Source organism: Nansenia antarctica, assembly GCF_963989245.1.
Source record: "Nansenia antarctica genome assembly, chromosome: 9".
NCBI classification, from domain to species: domain Eukaryota; kingdom Metazoa; phylum Chordata; class Actinopteri; order Argentiniformes; family Microstomatidae; genus Nansenia; species Nansenia antarctica.
In genome coordinates, this window is record NC_137679.1 from 25,185,330 (window position 1) to 25,206,943 (window position 21,614).

Sequence of the window (21,614 nt, forward strand, 5' to 3'; positions counted from 1 at the left end):
ATTTATGTGCTGACGAGATCGGATATTAGAGATGTGATTGTATTAACAGTGCATTATAATGTGGAAAGATTTTGAACTGGCACATTTGTTGTGTGTGCCTGATGTGTAGTGGGTTATTGTCTATAAATAGTCTGTAAGTGTTACATTACGCATACTGTACTATGTCATACTGTATGTTGTGTGTAGAGCCTCTAACTTTGAGGTATTTGATTGATGACTTATTATTAATTATTATTATTATATTATTATTATTAATATTTTCCTACTCATCCAAACTTTATTATTTGCTCTTTAAAGCTCAGGCATAGAGGCATAGGTATAGATCAGTCCCAGTGTATAGCCTTCACGGTACTGTGTATTGTATATGGTTATAGTCAGGGGACGGGAAGGGATAGATATTAGATTAGATTAGATTAGATTCAACATTATTGTCATTGCAGAGTACAAGTACCAGACAATCAAATGCAGTTCAGCATCTAACCAGTAGTGCTGTAACAATTCTGGAGTATTGTATTTTGACTGTACATATCTGTGCTTGTGTGTATGTTTATACTAACAAGATTATTGCTTTCGTCAAAAAGGAGAGATGATTGGTGTGGACTACCTGTACAGGCAGACAGGGAGAACCCTGCAGGACATGGACCCTGAGGCAGAGGATATTGACCAGCTGCTGGAGGACCTGGCCACGAAGGAGGAACTAGAGGATGAGGACTTCCAAGACGACACCATTGACCCCACTTTCATTTTTTACTTTGCGTCCCACCACCAACCCCCCCCCCTACCGCCCTTGTCTTTGCTGTCCCTCCTGTCGTTTTCTCAACCCTGTTTGCTCCACCTGCCCCTCATCTGGCTGTCCCAAAGGTCCACCTGCCCCTCATCTGGCATTGTCCCTCGTTTAGTCTCTGACTAAGGAGCACTAGTTGGATAAGATGAGGAAGTAGGAAGGCAAACGTCTGTCTCCTCCAAACCAACCCCACTGCATTAATAATATGTATTATAACTAACTACATACTGCCTGATTACTTGAACACTACTTCTACTGAAACATATGTACTGCTCCTTATCTGTACCATATTGCACAAGTTCAAGTAGTAGTCAGGTGGTGCGTAACATGCTGTGCAGGTAGCAGTGAGACATAGACGGTGTGTATGACAGTGTATTACATCAGGTAGCAGTGAGACATAGACGGTGTGTATGACAGTGTATTACATCTCACTGCTACCTGCACAGCATTTTATGCACCACCTGACTACTACTTGAACTTGTACTGTATCATATCTGAACTATATTATTGCATACTGTATGATATTACATCCCATGTCATTGGAATCTGCACAGCTGTTTACACCACTGTTCTACAGCAGCATGACTGGTGCAGCTGTAGTACTGCTGTAGTCTCTTATCACCCTACTCATTTACTTTTATTGTTGATTTGCATTCTGCTGCTATTGATGCTACTGATACTATTGCTGCTATTATTGATTGTTTATTTTGTTGTTCTCATATCCTGCTTATTGATTGTTGATTTTGTTGTTTTTATATCATACTTTATTTTATTACTGATCTTGTATTCTGCTGCAATGCCAATGTTGAATGAACCTGAACCCAAGAATTTTACTCTGTGTACCTGTACATTGGTGCAATAAAAGCAATTCTGATTCTGATTCTGAGTAACTCTCTCTTCTTCTCTTTGTAAAAAAGTTATTCATTCAACCTCAGGGCTTTTAAGAGGCTAACTTGTTTATTTGTACTATTATTATAATATATAATATTATACTATTATTCTTTTTATTGATGTTTAAACATCAATAAAACAACAGCTAGTGTCTATAAACTTCTGTTATGTCACAAAAAGCAACTTTTGGCTCAAGTGATTTTGAATTTACACAAAACAACACTTTTGGAGACATTTTTAATTGTTCTTGTTTATGGTGGGATTTGAACCGGTGACCTTCTGAACCATTCTTCCCCCCCATACAAAAATGGCAATGGCGACATTTTTTATTGTGCATTAATTGTTTAGAATACATTGAGACTATTAAACATGTAGATAATGGAAAAGAAGCCTCAATTTCTCTCTCTTCCTTTTCTTTTCCCTCTTTTTCTCCCCTTTTCCTCTCTTTTTCCTCACTTTTCTTCTTCCCCCTTCTTCCCCCTCTTTCACTTTCTTCCCCACCCTTAACAGACTATCGTTCCCCTCGCCTGGCGCTACCTAGAGCACGTTAGTCTGGTTCATTAGAACGTGCACATCCAATCATATCGCCAAGTGCTTTAGTGGTGTCCAATCATGTCGCCCGCATTTTAGTGGTTCCTTTAGTGCAGCCAATCAATGCTTTAGAATGCTTTAGTGGTGGTGGCCAATCATGTCTTTAGAATGCTTTTAGTGGTGGTGGCCAATCATGTTGCCCAAATGCTTTATTGGTGGTGCACGTCATATGCAAACAACTCATGACATTTCGAACTGTCAGTCCATCGGTTTTGTCACCTTCAGCTTCACTGCATCCGTTTATGGTAAGTCCAGATACTGAGCTTGGCTTTATAAATTGTTTTTATCAACGGAATTGTTCATATAAATTAATACGGTGTTGTCAGTTCATAGCAACACTTTGCACCTCTCGTTTTTGACGAGAGACAGACGCGGTGATGCCCGCCGATAGATAGCTAGTTCTACGTTTGTTGAAAACAGGGCATAAAGACAACGAGTTATTAAATCAGAGCTGTCTTGTATTAGTTGAATGACTAATATCTCATGATGAAATATGTGGTTGTCACTGGTTTGCTGGCGAAATATTCATAACTTGGCTGTCATTGAGCTCAGCTGCGCGAGCCTTCATGTATTTATGTGCTGACGAGATCGGATATTAGAGATGTGATTGTATTAACAGTGCATTATAATGTGGAAAGATTTTGAACTGGCACATTTGTTGTGTGTGCCTGATGTGTAGTGGGTTATTGTCTATAAATAGTCTGTAAGTGTTACATTACGCATACTGTACTATGTCATACTGTATGTTGTGTGTAGAGCCTCTAACTTTGAGGTATTTGATTGATGACTTATTATTAATTATTATTATTATATTATTATTATTAATATTTTCCTACTCATCCAAACTTTATTATTTGCTCTTTAAAGCTCAGGCATAGAGGCATAGGTATAGATCAGTCCCAGTGTATAGCCTTCACGGTACTGTGTATTGTATATGGTTATAGTCAGGGGACGGGAAGGGATAGATATTAGATTAGATTAGATTAGATTCAACATTATTGTCATTGCAGAGTACAAGTACCAGACAATCAAATGCAGTTCAGCATCTAACCAGTAGTGCTGTAACAATTCTGGAGTATTGTATTTTGACTGTACATATCTGTGCTTGTGTGTATGTTTATACTAACAAGATTATTGCTTTCGTCAAAAAGGAGAGATGATTGGTGTGGACTACCTGTACAGGCAGACAGGGAGAACCCTGCAGGACATGGACCCTGAGGCAGAGGATATTGACCAGCTGCTGGAGGACCTGGCCACGAAGGAGGAACTAGAGGATGAGGACTTCCAAGACGACACCATTGACCCCACTTTCATTTTTTACTTTGCGTCCCACCACCAACCCCCCCCCCCTACCGCCCTTGTCTTTGCTGTCCCTCCTGTCGTTTTCTCAACCCTGTTTGCTCCACCTGCCCCTCATCTGGCTGTCCCAAAGGTCCACCTGCCCCTCATCTGGCATTGTCCCTCGTTTAGTCTCTGACTAAGGAGCACTAGTTGGATAAGATGAGGAAGTAGGAAGGCAAACGTCTGTCTCCTCCAAACCAACCCCACTGCATTAATAATATGTATTATAACTAACTACATACTGCCTGATTACTTGAACACTACTTCTACTGAAACATATGTACTGCTCCTTATCTGTACCATATTGCACAAGTTCAAGTAGTAGTCAGGTGGTGCGTAACATGCTGTGCAGGTAGCAGTGAGACATAGACGGTGTGTATGACAGTGTATTACATCAGGTAGCAGTGAGACATAGACGGTGTGTATGACAGTGTATTACATCTCACTGCTACCTGCACAGCATTTTATGCACCACCTGACTACTACTTGAACTTGTACTGTATCATATCTGAACTATATTATTGCATACTGTATGATATTACATCCCATGTCATTGGAATCTGCACAGCTGTTTACACCACTGTTCTACAGCAGCATGACTGGTGCAGCTGTAGTACTGCTGTAGTCTCTTATCACCCTACTCATTTACTTTTATTGTTGATTTGCATTCTGCTGCTATTGATGCTACTGATACTATTGCTGCTATTATTGATTGTTTATTTTGTTGTTCTCATATCCTGCTTATTGATTGTTGATTTTGTTGTTTTTATATCATACTTTATTTTATTACTGATCTTGTATTCTGCTGCAATGCCAATGTTGAATGAACCTGAACCCAAGAATTTTACTCTGTGTACCTGTACATTGGTGCAATAAAAGCAATTCTGATTCTGATTCTGAGTAACTCTCTCTTCTTCTCTTTGTAAAAAAGTTATTCATTCAACCTCAGGGCTTTTAAGAGGCTAACTTGTTTATTTGTACTATTATTATAATATATAATATTATACTATTATTCTTTTTATTGATGTTTAAACATCAATAAAACAACAGCTAGTGTCTATAAACTTCTGTTATGTCACAAAAAGCAACTTTTGGCTCAAGTGATTTTGAATTTACACAAAACAACACTTTTGGAGACATTTTTAATTGTTCTTGTTTATGGTGGGATTTGAACCGGTGACCTTCTGAACCATTCTTCCCCCCCATACAAAAATGGCAATGGCGACATTTTTTATTGTGCATTAATTGTTTAGAATACATTGAGACTATTAAACATGTAGATAATGGAAAAGAAGCCTCAATTTCTCTCTCTTCCTTTTCTTTTCCCTCTTTTTCTCCCCTTTTCCTCTCTTTTTCCTCACTTTTCTTCTTCCCCCTTCTTCCCCCTCTTTCACTTTCTTCCCCACCCTTAACAGACTATCGTTCCCCTCGCCTTGGCGCTACCTAGAGCACGTTAGTCTGGTTCATTAGAACGTGCACATCCAATCATATCGCCAAGTGCTTTAGTGGTGTCCAATCATGTCGCCCGCATTTTAGTGGTTCCTTTAGTGCAGCCAATCAATGCTTTAGAATGCTTTAGTGGTGGTGGCCAATCATGTCTTTAGAATGCTTTTAGTGGTGGTGGCCAATCATGTTGCCCAAATGCTTTATTGGTGGTGCACGTCATATGCAAACAACTCATGACATTTCGAACTGTCAGTCCATCGGTTTTGTCACCTTCAGCTTCACTGCATCCGTTTATGGTAAGTCCAGATACTGAGCTTGGCTTTATAAATTGTTTTTATCAACGGAATTGTTCATATAAATTAATACGGTGTTGTCAGTTCATAGCAACACTTTGCGCCTCTCGTTTTTGACGAGAGACAGACGCGGTGATGCCCGCCGATAGATAGCTAGTTCTACGTTTGTTGAAAACAGGGCATAAAGACAACGAGTTATTAAATCAGAGCTGTCTTGTATTAGTTGAATGACTAATATCTCATGATGAAATATGTGGTTGTCACTGGTTTGCTGGCGAAATATTCATAACTTGGCTGTCATTGAGCTCAGCTGCGCGAGCCTTCATGTATTTATGTGCTGACGAGATCGGATATTAGAGATGTGATTGTATTAACAGTGCATTATAATGTGGAAAGATTTTGAACTGGCACATTTGTTGTGTGTGCCTGATGTGTAGTGGGTTATTGTCTATAAATAGTCTGTAAGTGTTACATTACGCATACTGTACTATGTCATACTGTATGTTGTGTGTAGAGCCTCTAACTTTGAGGTATTTGATTGATGACTTATTATTAATTATTATTATTATATTATTATTATTAATATTTTCCTACTCATCCAAACTTTATTATTTGCTCTTTAAAGCTCAGGCATAGAGGCATAGGTATAGATCAGTCCCAGTGTATAGCCTTCACGGTACTGTGTATTGTATATGGTTATAGTCAGGGGACGGGAAGGGATAGATATTAGATTAGATTAGATTAGATTCAACATTATTGTCATTGCAGAGTACAAGTACCAGACAATCAAATGCAGTTCAGCATCTAACCAGTAGTGCTGTAACAATTCTGGAGTATTGTATTTTGACTGTACATATCTGTGCTTGTGTGTATGTTTATACTAACAAGATTATTGCTTTCGTCAAAAAGGAGAGATGATTGGTGTGGACTACCTGTACAGGCAGACAGGGAGAACCCTGCAGGACATGGACCCTGAGGCAGAGGATATTGACCAGCTGCTGGAGGACCTGGCCACGAAGGAGGAACTAGAGGATGAGGACTTCCAAGACGACACCATTGACCCCACTTTCATTTTTTACTTTGCGTCCCACCACCAACCCCCCCCCCCTACCGCCCTTGTCTTTGCTGTCCCTCCTGTCGTTTTCTCAACCCTGTTTGCTCCACCTGCCCCTCATCTGGCTGTCCCAAAGGTCCACCTGCCCCTCATCTGGCATTGTCCCTCGTTTAGTCTCTGACTAAGGAGCACTAGTTGGATAAGATGAGGAAGTAGGAAGGCAAACGTCTGTCTCCTCCAAACCAACCCCACTGCATTAATAATATGTATTATAACTAACTACATACTGCCTGATTACTTGAACACTACTTCTACTGAAACATATGTACTGCTCCTTATCTGTACCATATTGCACAAGTTCAAGTAGTAGTCAGGTGGTGCGTAACATGCTGTGCAGGTAGCAGTGAGACATAGACGGTGTGTATGACAGTGTATTACATCAGGTAGCAGTGAGACATAGACGGTGTGTATGACAGTGTATTACATCTCACTGCTACCTGCACAGCATTTTATGCACCACCTGACTACTACTTGAACTTGTACTGTATCATATCTGAACTATATTATTGCATACTGTATGATATTACATCCCATGTCATTGGAATCTGCACAGCTGTTTACACCACTGTTCTACAGCAGCATGACTGGTGCAGCTGTAGTACTGCTGTAGTCTCTTATCACCCTACTCATTTACTTTTATTGTTGATTTGCATTCTGCTGCTATTGATGCTACTGATACTATTGCTGCTATTATTGATTGTTTATTTTGTTGTTCTCATATCCTGCTTATTGATTGTTGATTTTGTTGTTTTTATATCATACTTTATTTTATTACTGATCTTGTATTCTGCTGCAATGCCAATGTTGAATGAACCTGAACCCAAGAATTTTACTCTGTGTACCTGTACATTGGTGCAATAAAAGCAATTCTGATTCTGATTCTGAGTAACTCTCTCTTCTTCTCTTTGTAAAAAAGTTATTCATTCAACCTCAGGGCTTTTAAGAGGCTAACTTGTTTATTTGTACTATTATTATAATATATAATATTATACTATTATTCTTTTTATTGATGTTTAAACATCAATAAAACAACAGCTAGTGTCTATAAACTTCTGTTATGTCACAAAAAGCAACTTTTGGCTCAAGTGATTTTGAATTTACACAAAACAACACTTTTGGAGACATTTTTAATTGTTCTTGTTTATGGTGGGATTTGAACCGGTGACCTTCTGAACCATTCTTCCCCCCCATACAAAAATGGCAATGGCGACATTTTTTATTGTGCATTAATTGTTTAGAATACATTGAGACTATTAAACATGTAGATAATGGAAAAGAAGCCTCAATTTCTCTCTCTTCCTTTTCTTTTCCCTCTTTTTCTCCCCTTTTCCTCTCTTTTTCCTCACTTTTCTTCTTCCCCCTTCTTCCCCCTCTTTCACTTTCTTCCCCACCCTTAACAGACTATCGTTCCCCTCGCCTGGCGCTACCTAGAGCACGTTAGTCTGGTTCATTAGAACGTGCACATCCAATCATATCGCCAAGTGCTTTAGTGGTGTCCAATCATGTCGCCCGCATTTTAGTGGTTCCTTTAGTGCAGCCAATCAATGCTTTAGAATGCTTTAGTGGTGGTGGCCAATCATGTCTTTAGAATGCTTTTAGTGGTGGTGGCCAATCATGTTGCCCAAATGCTTTATTGGTGGTGCACGTCATATGCGAACAACTCATGACATTTCGAACTGTCAGTCCATCGGTTTTGTCACCTTCAGCTTCACTGCATCCGTTTATGGTAAGTCCAGATACTGAGCTTGGCTTTATAAATTGTTTTTATCAACGGAATTGTTCATATAAATTAATACGGTGTTGTCAGTTCATAGCAACACTTTGCACCTCTCGTTTTTGACGAGAGACAGACGCGGTGATGCCCGCCGATAGATAGCTAGTTCTACGTTTGTTGAAAACAGGGCATAAAGACAACGAGTTATTAAATCAGAGCTGTCTTGTATTAGTTGAATGACTAATATCTCATGATGAAATATGTGGTTGTCACTGGTTTGCTGGCGAAATATTCATAACTTGGCTGTCATTGAGCTCAGCTGCGCGAGCCTTCATGTATTTATGTGCTGACGAGATTGGATATTAGAGATGTGATTGTATTAACAGTGCATTATAATGTGGAAAGATTTTGAACTGGCACATTTGTTGTGTGTGCCTGATGTGTAGTGGGTTATTGTCTATAAATAGTCTGTAAGTGTTACATTACGCATACTGTACTATGTCATACTGTATGTTGTGTGTAGAGCCTCTAACTTTGAGGTATTTGATTGATGACTTATTATTAATTATTATTATTATATTATTATTATTAATATTTTCCTACTCATCCAAACTTTATTATTTGCTCTTTAAAGCTCAGGCATAGAGGCATAGGTATAGATCAGTCCCAGTGTATAGCCTTCACGGTACTGTGTATTGTATATGGTTATAGTCAGGGGACGGGAAGGGATAGATATTAGATTAGATTAGATTAGATTCAACATTATTGTCATTGCAGAGTACAAGTACCAGACAATCAAATGCAGTTCAGCATCTAACCAGTAGTGCTGTAACAATTCTGGAGTATTGTATTTTGACTGTACATATCTGTGCTTGTGTGTATGTTTATACTAACAAGATTATTGCTTTCGTCAAAAAGGAGAGATGATTGGTGTGGACTACCTGTACAGGCAGACAGGGAGAACCCTGCAGGACATGGACCCTGAGGCAGAGGATATTGACCAGCTGCTGGAGGACCTGGCCACGAAGGAGGAACTAGAGGATGAGGACTTCCAAGACGACACCATTGACCCCACTTTCATTTTTTACTTTGCGTCCCACCACCAACCCCCCCCCCCCTACCGCCCTTGTCTTTGCTGTCCCTCCTGTCGTTTTCTCAACCCTGTTTGCTCCACCTGCCCCTCATCTGGCTGTCCCAAAGGTCCACCTGCCCCTCATCTGGCATTGTCCCTCGTTTAGTCTCTGACTAAGGAGCACTAGTTGGATAAGATGAGGAAGTAGGAAGGCAAACGTCTGTCTCCTCCAAACCAACCCCACTGCATTAATAATATGTATTATAACTAACTACATACTGCCTGATTACTTGAACACTACTTCTACTGAAACATATGTACTGCTCCTTATCTGTACCATATTGCACAAGTTCAAGTAGTAGTCAGGTGGTGCGTAACATGCTGTGCAGGTAGCAGTGAGACATAGACGGTGTGTATGACAGTGTATTACATCAGGTAGCAGTGAGACATAGACGGTGTGTATGACAGTGTATTACATCTCACTGCTACCTGCACAGCATTTTATGCACCACCTGACTACTACTTGAACTTGTACTGTATCATATCTGAACTATATTATTGCATACTGTATGATATTACATCCCATGTCATTGGAATCTGCACAGCTGTTTACACCACTGTTCTACAGCAGCATGACTGGTGCAGCTGTAGTACTGCTGTAGTCTCTTATCACCCTACTCATTTACTTTTATTGTTGATTTGCATTCTGCTGCTATTGATGCTACTGATACTATTGCTGCTATTATTGATTGTTTATTTTGTTGTTCTCATATCCTGCTTATTGATTGTTGATTTTGTTGTTTTTATATCATACTTTATTTTATTACTGATCTTGTATTCTGCTGCAATGCCAATGTTGAATGAACCTGAACCCAAGAATTTTACTCTGTGTACCTGTACATTGGTGCAATAAAAGCAATTCTGATTCTGATTCTGAGTAACTCTCTCTTCTTCTCTTTGTAAAAAAGTTATTCATTCAACCTCAGGGCTTTTAAGAGGCTAACTTGTTTATTTGTACTATTATTATAATATATAATATTATACTATTATTCTTTTTATTGATGTTTAAACATCAATAAAACAACAGCTAGTGTCTATAAACTTCTGTTATGTCACAAAAAGCAACTTTTGGCTCAAGTGATTTTGAATTTACACAAAACAACACTTTTGGAGACATTTTTAATTGTTCTTGTTTATGGTGGGATTTGAACCGGTGACCTTCTGAACCATTCTTCCCCCCCATACAAAAATGGCAATGGCGACATTTTTTATTGTGCATTAATTGTTTAGAATACATTGAGACTATTAAACATGTAGATAATGGAAAAGAAGCCTCAATTTCTCTCTCTTCCTTTTCTTTTCCCTCTTTTTCTCCCCTTTTCCTCTCTTTTTCCTCACTTTTCTTCTTCCCCCTTCTTCCCCCTCTTTCACTTTCTTCCCCACCCTTAACAGACTATCGTTCCCCTCGCCTGGCGCTACCTAGAGCACGTTAGTCTGGTTCATTAGAACGTGCACATCCAATCATATCGCCAAGTGCTTTAGTGGTGTCCAATCATGTCGCCCGCATTTTAGTGGTTCCTTTAGTGCAGCCAATCAATGCTTTAGAATGCTTTAGTGGTGGTGGCCAATCATGTCTTTAGAATGCTTTTAGTGGTGGTGGCCAATCATGTTGCCCAAATGCTTTATTGGTGGTGCACGTCATATGCGAACAACTCATGACATTTCGAACTGTCAGTCCATCGGTTTTGTCACCTTCAGCTTCACTGCATCCGTTTATGGTAAGTCCAGATACTGAGCTTGGCTTTATAAATTGTTTTTATCAACGGAATTGTTCATATAAATTAATACGGTGTTGTCAGTTCATAGCAACACTTTGCACCTCTCGTTTTTGACGAGAGACAGACGCGGTGATGCCCGCCGATAGATAGCTAGTTCTACGTTTGTTGAAAACAGGGCATAAAGACAACGAGTTATTAAATCAGAGCTGTCTTGTATTAGTTGAATGACTAATATCTCATGATGAAATATGTGGTTGTCACTGGTTTGCTGGCGAAATATTCATAACTTGGCTGTCATTGAGCTCAGCTGCGCGAGCCTTCATGTATTTATGTGCTGACGAGATTGGATATTAGAGATGTGATTGTATTAACAGTGCATTATAATGTGGAAAGATTTTGAACTGGCACATTTGTTGTGTGTGCCTGATGTGTAGTGGGTTATTGTCTATAAATAGTCTGTAAGTGTTACATTACGCATACTGTACTATGTCATACTGTATGTTGTGTGTAGAGCCTCTAACTTTGAGGTATTTGATTGATGACTTATTATTAATTATTATTATTATATTATTATTATTAATATTTTCCTACTCATCCAAACTTTATTATTTGCTCTTTAAAGCTCAGGCATAGAGGCATAGGTATAGATCAGTCCCAGTGTATAGCCTTCACGGTACTGTGTATTGTATATGGTTATAGTCAGGGGACGGGAAGGGATAGATATTAGATTAGATTAGATTAGATTCAACATTATTGTCATTGCAGAGTACAAGTACCAGACAATCAAATGCAGTTCAGCATCTAACCAGTAGTGCTGTAACAATTCTGGAGTATTGTATTTTGACTGTACATATCTGTGCTTGTGTGTATGTTTATACTAACAAGATTATTGCTTTCGTCAAAAAGGAGAGATGATTGGTGTGGACTACCTGTACAGGCAGACAGGGAGAACCCTGCAGGACATGGACCCTGAGGCAGAGGATATTGACCAGCTGCTGGAGGACCTGGCCACGAAGGAGGAACTAGAGGATGAGGACTTCCAAGACGACACCATTGACCCCACTTTCATTTTTTACTTTGCGTCCCACCACCAACCCCCCCCCCCTACCGCCCTTGTCTTTGCTGTCCCTCCTGTCGTTTTCTCAACCCTGTTTGCTCCACCTGCCCCTCATCTGGCTGTCCCAAAGGTCCACCTGCCCCTCATCTGGCATTGTCCCTCGTTTAGTCTCTGACTAAGGAGCACTAGTTGGATAAGATGAGGAAGTAGGAAGGCAAACGTCTGTCTCCTCCAAACCAACCCCACTGCATTAATAATATGTATTATAACTAACTACATACTGCCTGATTACTTGAACACTACTTCTACTGAAACATATGTACTGCTCCTTATCTGTACCATATTGCACAAGTTCAAGTAGTAGTCAGGTGGTGCGTAACATGCTGTGCAGGTAGCAGTGAGACATAGACGGTGTGTATGACAGTGTATTACATCAGGTAGCAGTGAGACATAGACGGTGTGTATGACAGTGTATTACATCTCACTGCTACCTGCACAGCATTTTATGCACCACCTGACTACTACTTGAACTTGTACTGTATCATATCTGAACTATATTATTGCATACTGTATGATATTACATCCCATGTCATTGGAATCTGCACAGCTGTTTACACCACTGTTCTACAGCAGCATGACTGGTGCAGCTGTAGTACTGCTGTAGTCTCTTATCACCCTACTCATTTACTTTTATTGTTGATTTGCATTCTGCTGCTATTGATGCTACTGATACTATTGCTGCTATTATTGATTGTTTATTTTGTTGTTCTCATATCCTGCTTATTGATTGTTGATTTTGTTGTTTTTATATCATACTTTATTTTATTACTGATCTTGTATTCTGCTGCAATGCCAATGTTGAATGAACCTGAACCCAAGAATTTTACTCTGTGTACCTGTACATTGGTGCAATAAAAGCAATTCTGATTCTGATTCTGAGTAACTCTCTCTTCTTCTCTTTGTAAAAAAGTTATTCATTCAACCTCAGGGCTTTTAAGAGGCTAACTTGTTTATTTGTACTATTATTATAATATATAATATTATACTATTATTCTTTTTATTGATGTTTAAACATCAATAAAACAACAGCTAGTGTCTATAAACTTCTGTTATGTCACAAAAAGCAACTTTTGGCTCAAGTGATTTTGAATTTACACAAAACAACACTTTTGGAGACATTTTTAATTGTTCTTGTTTATGGTGGGATTTGAACCGGTGACCTTCTGAACCATTCTTCCCCCCCATACAAAAATGGCAATGGCGACATTTTTTATTGTGCATTAATTGTTTAGAATACATTGAGACTATTAAACATGTAGATAATGGAAAAGAAGCCTCAATTTCTCTCTCTTCCTTTTCTTTTCCCTCTTTTTCTCCCCTTTTCCTCTCTTTTTCCTCACTTTTCTTCTTCCCCCTTCTTCCCCCTCTTTCACTTTCTTCCCCACCCTTAACAGACTATCGTTCCCCTCGCCTTGGCGCTACCTAGAGCACGTTAGTCTGGTTCATTAGAACGTGCACATCCAATCATATCGCCAAGTGCTTTAGTGGTGTCCAATCATGTCGCCCGCATTTTAGTGGTTCCTTTAGTGCAGCCAATCAATGCTTTAGAATGCTTTAGTGGTGGTGGCCAATCATGTCTTTAGAATGCTTTTAGTGGTGGTGGCCAATCATGTTGCCCAAATGCTTTATTGGTGGTGCACGTCATATGCAAACAACTCATGACATTTCGAACTGTCAGTCCATCGGTTTTGTCACCTTCAGCTTCACTGCATCCGTTTATGGTAAGTCCAGATACTGAGCTTGGCTTTATAAATTGTTTTTATCAACGGAATTGTTCATATAAATTAATACGGTGTTGTCAGTTCATAGCAACACTTTGCACCTCTCGTTTTTGACGAGAGACAGACGCGGTGATGCCCGCCGATAGATAGCTAGTTCTACGTTTGTTGAAAACAGGGCATAAAGACAACGAGTTATTAAATCAGAGCTGTCTTGTATTAGTTGAATGACTAATATCTCATGATGAAATATGTGGTTGTCACTGGTTTGCTGGCGAAATATTCATAACTTGGCTGTCATTGAGCTCAGCTGCGCGAGCCTTCATGTATTTATGTGCTGACGAGATCGGATATTAGAGATGTGATTGTATTAACAGTGCATTATAATGTGGAAAGATTTTGAACTGGCACATTTGTTGTGTGTGCCTGATGTGTAGTGGGTTATTGTCTATAAATAGTCTGTAAGTGTTACATTACGCATACTGTACTATGTCATACTGTATGTTGTGTGTAGAGCCTCTAACTTTGAGGTATTTGATTGATGACTTATTATTAATTATTATTATTATATTATTATTATTAATATTTTCCTACTCATCCAAACTTTATTATTTGCTCTTTAAAGCTCAGGCATAGAGGCATAGGTATAGATCAGTCCCAGTGTATAGCCTTCACGGTACTGTGTATTGTATATGGTTATAGTCAGGGGACGGGAAGGGATAGATATTAGATTAGATTAGATTAGATTCAACATTATTGTCATTGCAGAGTACAAGTACCAGACAATCAAATGCAGTTCAGCATCTAACCAGTAGTGCTGTAACAATTCTGGAGTATTGTATTTTGACTGTACATATCTGTGCTTGTGTGTATGTTTATACTAACAAGATTATTGCTTTCGTCAAAAAGGAGAGATGATTGGTGTGGACTACCTGTACAGGCAGACAGGGAGAACCCTGCAGGACATGGACCCTGAGGCAGAGGATATTGACCAGCTGCTGGAGGACCTGGCCACGAAGGAGGAACTAGAGGATGAGGACTTCCAAGACGACACCATTGACCCCACTTTCATTTTTTACTTTGCGTCCCACCACCAACCCCCCCCCCCTACCGCCCTTGTCTTTGCTGTCCCTCCTGTCGTTTTCTCAACCCTGTTTGCTCCACCTGCCCCTCATCTGGCTGTCCCAAAGGTCCACCTGCCCCTCATCTGGCATTGTCCCTCGTTTAGTCTCTGACTAAGGAGCACTAGTTGGATAAGATGAGGAAGTAGGAAGGCAAACGTCTGTCTCCTCCAAACCAACCCCACTGCATTAATAATATGTATTATAACTAACTACATACTGCCTGATTACTTGAACACTACTTCTACTGAAACATATGTACTGCTCCTTATCTGTACCATATTGCACAAGTTCAAGTAGTAGTCAGGTGGTGCGTAACATGCTGTGCAGGTAGCAGTGAGACATAGACGGTGTGTATGACAGTGTATTACATCAGGTAGCAGTGAGACATAGACGGTGTGTATGACAGTGTATTACATCTCACTGCTACCTGCACAGCATTTTATGCACCACCTGACTACTACTTGAACTTGTACTGTATCATATCTGAACTATATTATTGCATACTGTATGATATTACATCCCATGTCATTGGAATCTGCACAGCTGTTTACACCACTGTTCTACAGCAGCATGACTGGTGCAGCTGTAGTACTGCTGTAGTCTCTTATCACCCTACTCATTTACTTTTATTGTTGATTTGCATTCTGCTGCTATTGATGCTACTGATACTATTGCTGCTATTATTGATTGTTTATTTTGTTGTTCTCATATCCTGCTTATTGATTGTTGATTTTGTTGTTTTTATATCATACTTTATTTTATTACTGATCTTGTATTCTGCTGCAATGCCAATGTTGAATGAACCTGAACCCAAGAATTTTACTCTGTGTACCTGTACATTGGTGCAATAAAAGCAATTCTGATTCTGATTCTGAGTAACTCTCTCTTCTTCTCTTTGTAAAAAAGTTATTCATTCAACCTCAGGGCTTTTAAGAGGCTAACTTGTTTATTTGTACTATTATTATAATATATAATATTATACTATTATTCTTTTTATTGATGTTTAAACATCAATAAAACAACAGCTAGTGTCTATAAACTTCTGTTATGTCACAAAAAGCAACTTTTGGCTCAAGTGATTTTGAATTTACACAAAACAACACTTTTGGAGACATTTTTAATTGTTCTTGTTTATGGTGGGATTTGAACCGGTGACCTTCTGAACCATTCTTCCCCCCCATACAAAAATGGCAATGGCGACATTTTTTATTGTGCATTAATTGTTTAGAATACATTGAGACTATTAAACATGTAGATAATGGAAAAGAAGCCTCAATTTCTCTCTCTTCCTTTTCTTTTCCCTCTTTTTCTCCCCTTTTCCTCTCTTTTTCCTCACTTTTCTTCTTCCCCCTTCTTCCCCCTCTTTCACTTTCTTCCCCACCCTTAACAGACTATCGTTCCCCTCGCCTGGCGCAGTGGATAGTGAGTTGGACTTGTGATTGGAAGGTTGTGAGTTCAAATCCCGCCTGAAGCCACACCACTACTAGTGTGCCCTTGGGTAAGGCACTTAGCCCTCAGTTACTCCAGGGGGAATGTCCCTGTAATTCGTAATTGTAAGTCGCTTTGGATAAAAGCGTCCGCTAAATGGCAAAATTATTAATTATAATTATTAAATAAAAAGAAGGTAGACAATGTAAACCGTTTATCGGTAACCTCCTGGATCACCGAATGGACCCCCCTCCAAAATGTCTGGATACAACCACTGGACCAAAACAAATGAATAAGTGTAGTGTACCTTTGTGTGCTTTACATTCATAACAGAGGTCTGAACTGTCGGGGAACATTTTCTGGAGGCGAACGGGTGTAAAATAGATCCTAGGAAAATGTGTACATTTTGTTCATGTATAGAAATTGAAGTGCATTTCGGGAAAATATCATCATAAATCCTCTCCAATCTGCAGGGCTAAATGTCAGGGCTTCAAGGAATCATAAGACGAAGAATCATTATACAATAACAAAACATACATCTCTGAAATCATTCCTTTAAGAGATTTCATATTTTCTCCTCTAATTGTGCATTTGATATTGTGGCGACATTTAGCTGTTTCCCTTTCTCAACCAGGGGGGTATTCCATCAACGTCGCTAAAGGACAATCCAGGCTTATTTTGATAAATCCCATAGTTGGTATAATTTCTCTGTCCTCAGGTGGGCACAACTTGAATTTTGTTTCAGGATAAGAATTACATTTCTACCAGAATAAATGAGAGATTTGAAAAGAAGTAGAATGTCCAGTATAAAACAGTGCTTTTGTAGGTTACTCATAGGATAATTCCAGCTAATTCCAATGGTTCACACCTTTTCATAAAGTAAATACACTTTATGAAAAGGTGTGAACCATTGGAATTAGCTGGAATTATTGCCAAGCATGAGATACAGAGATCATGATTACCAGTAATGACCTTGGCAAAGGGCACCACTGCTGTTTCAGATGCCAGCAGCCACACCTACAGTACAGAAACTCTGTGTCCCTCAAGTCCCTAAATTGAAAACAGTACCTGTACTATAGGCTTGCGGTTGCAACATAACCTGTGGTGAAATACATTCTCTTGCACTTGAATGAAGTTCAGTTGAAATCAGATATAGGATAGTGTGTCACCTGTGGGAGTTTTATTGTATTGTATTTTCTCCTCACACCCTAAATGCCCCATGCCCACTGTCACCTCATATGTTCTCACAATCCTTAAAACAAGTTGCTTTTTTATTATTCTGTAGCCCCAGCAGTTCATTGCCCGTTACAGTATGCAGAACACAGCAAAACCACCCATAATGAATGAATGGTCCTTATTGTCATTGCTACAGTACAGGTACCAAACAACGACATTTAGGAGGGGTGGCTCCCCTGGTGTTAGGAAAGAAAACAACTTTAAAAACTTAAAAAAAACTTTAAAAAAACACAAGAAGGGAAGGAGCTGGTTTACATAAATAAAGGCTATGTACACTATCCACTATACTATACTGTACAGATAGACTACTAGGGTTGTCATATTGCACATAGTGTTATTGCACATTTATTTAAAGTGTCGCAGTTTGCAGGCTTGAAATGTACATATTTGTGCCTCAGCACTACACCTGATTTTTTTCAGTCCAGCAGCTGCCATCAATCCGTCCAGACTGTCCAGGGCCCAGAACCTAGGTCTTTGCTGTGTTCAGGGCCTGGACGGCCCTGGGGTAGAAGCTGTTCTTCAGTCTGTTTGTCCTTGCGGCCATGGTCCTGAACCGCCTTTTCGAGGGCAGCCTGGTAAAGTGTTCGTACCCAGGGTGGGTTGGGTCCCTGGAGATCTTGGAGGCCTTCCTGAGACAGCGTGTGTTGTACAGCTCTTCCAGAGAGGGGAGGGGGGCGCCGGTGATCTTCTGGGCTGTTCTCACGACGACATAAGGAATGCTGGAACCTTGAACTATACTTGTTTTTCATTTCAGCTCAGTTGGGTCACTTCTTGGCTCTAGTTTCATTAATATAAATGTTTGTTAGGTAATCAACAAAAACATCCATATGGGTGATCATGCTGATACACATTGAAATGGTTAGAGGGGGTTGAAAATAGATGCCCTCTGTATTGAAACAAGGAAAATATGTTGTCTTCTTTTGGCTCTATACTCCAACAGTTTGGATTTTAAATCAAACAATTACTATGGGGTCAAAGTAGAAATTCTCAGCTTTAATTCCATGTTTTTGTCTTTCAGATTGGTTTCATAGACTAATTTTTTACATTAAAATATTTGGCATTTAGCAGATGCCTTATTCCAAAGCAACTTACAATCGATACATTTGACTAAGCAAGTGAAATCAATTCACCAGTCGTAGCAGGAAGAGTAATCTAGCTCAGGCCAGGGGCAGTCGTTGTGATAGAAGAATAAATAAATAATAATAATAATAATAATTATTATATATTTGAATTTATTTTTTTATCACAGGAGAAACGGTACAAGGGGGGAAGTAGAACTCTTAGGAGACACAGTATAGGGGGAAGCAGGTGTCTCAGGAGGCACAGTGCTGGGGGGTAGTAGATGTCTCAAGAGGAGCAGTTAGGGTGTACTGTAACCTGAAGAGATGGGTCTTGAGTCTCCGGTGGAAGATGGGGAGTGACTCTGCAGTTTTTACAGCCGTGGGAAGCTCATTCCACCAGCAGGGAGCCAGTATAGTGAAGAGACGTGACCGGGCGGCGTGACTGCCGTGTTGGCGTAGAGGTGGTGGGGCCGGTCGGCTAGCAGAGGTGGAGGAGCGGAGTGAACGGGCTGATGTTTGGGGGGTGACCATTGCCTGCAGGTAGGCAGGGGCTGTCCGTTTTGCTGCCTGGTAGGCAAGCACCAGAGTCTTGAATCAGATGCGAGCTGCTATCGGGAGCCAGTGCAGGGTGCGAAGGAGGGGGGTAACATGAGAACATTTGGGGAGATTGAGCACCAGACTCCTCAGACACAGACAAACAGCTTCTTCCTCGACTACCAGACAGCAGGCGGAGAACACACACCTGCACAGAAGCTATGATGTCACTCCTTGGCCCTATATTCACGCACATGCACACACACACCCTGCTCTGAGGCCTGAGTCACCCTGCATGGCTGGTTTCTAGTGTGTTTTCAATACTATGGTAACTCTACAGTAACAAGACAGATGGTTTGAATCTACACCTGTTATGAATCATAATATGTCTGAATAGCTATCCCCCTTCTGAATATGATCATGAGATACGTTGCGATGGTCACCCATCCTAAGGTACAGGTAAAGGAAGACCTGGGGGTGGGGGCAAGTATTCCAAACAGCAGCCTTCCAAAGAGTTTACAGACACACGTTAATGTGTATTGTAAGTGTTGCTGTCTCTACATTCTTTTCCTTCACTATCTCACCATGTTCAAATTGACTGAGCTTCAACTTTCAACTGTTTACCATGAGTCTCATCCTCTCTTATACACAAATACAAACATTTCTTGTCTCAAATTAAACTTCTCTCTCTCTCTCTCTCTTTCTGCCTCTCTCTCTCTCTCTCTCTCTCTCTCTCTCTCTCTCTCTCTCTCTCTCTCTCTCACACACACACACTCACACATACACACACACACACACACACACACACACATTAAAGCGTTTAATAACATGTACAGTAGTTGACAAGCACAAGTACATATTGGTATTCGTCTTCAAACACGTTGTGAGTCATTATGTCCTCTCTCTCTCCCATGTGTGTCATTGTCTGATGGTTAAGACAGGGCCTGAGAAATCAACAATTATACAATGTCAAATGAATCTTCAGGGCGTTGACTATTGAGACACTAGATGCCATCACTTAAAAATGTTACACCACATCAGATCTGTCTGTCACTACAGAAGCTCACTCCTGAGAACACTCAATAGCCCTACAGTGATGGTGAGTGAAGAGACTGATTGCTTATTGGCTGGGTTTCAGTTGTGCATGCTTTTTGGTATGACTTTTGTATTTGGGGCAACTGCTTGATAATGGTTTAATCCAAAAGCATTGTCATTATAGTAAATTGTATTATTCTACTGATCATGAATATTCAGCAATATTTGAATTTCTGATAGCATGAGTGTACCTATTTATAACAACCAGCTCTGTTGTATATGCTAAGTGTTCATGTGTGCTATACTGCACTGCTTGAAACAAAGACGTTGATGTGACAATTGAAGCTAGTGTAAGGCAACATGGGTAGACAAAATTCTGAAATGGCAGTGACATTCTGCTGGTAATGATGATGTCAATGTGTATACAATTTAAAATCAAATCAGTTATTCATTGAGACCATAACAAGGCGAAGGATGTTTTTAAGTCGTTGTGGGGTGTGTATGGTTGATTTTGGAGGTGGCATAGGGGGTTGTAGTGAATTAAAGTGATAGTGTCCTCCCACTCATTTACATTTAATTTGTTTTACATGTTAGTTGTTTACTTACAACAAATACATTTGATCTATCCATCAGTCATAGCAGGAAAAAGTAATTTATGCTCGGGCCAGGGGCCATAGGCAGTCATGATGCTAGAAGAGGGGTAGAGGGGATGTAGAGGTCTCAGCAGGGACTGTTAAGGTGTAGCCTGAAGAGATGAGTCTTCATACTAACATACAATAAGGTAGGGTAGTGGTGGTCTAGACTCTAGTGGATAGTGAGTTGGACTGAAACCACACCACCAGTAGTGTGCCCTTGAGTAAGGCACTTAGCCCTCAGTTACTCCAGGGGGAATGTCCCTGTAATTCGTAAATGTAAATCGCTTTGGATTAAAAGCAAAATTGGCAAAATTAAAATTAAATAAAAATCAAACAATAAGTACATTCGTCAAAATGTGTGAATTAGCTATACATCACACTGATTAAAGTCATCTCAAGTAAAGGTTTCCATAAGAACAGGTGGCAATAGCTGTAAACTGCGCTCACTATTCCCTGTTTTTATGCTGTGCATGTCCTATTACTATTTGTCTCCTACTGTTTTTTTGTCTTATTGTTTGTAATTTTATGCTGTCCATTGGTGCTGCTGTTTTGTAGGCCTATGTTATTATGTTTGATCATGTTGCATGTCTTTTTTCATGTGTTGATTTTAATTGTACTTTTATTACTGTAAGGTGACCTTGGGTGTCCAGAAAGGCGACAATAAAATTAAATGTATTATTATTATTATTATTATTATTATTA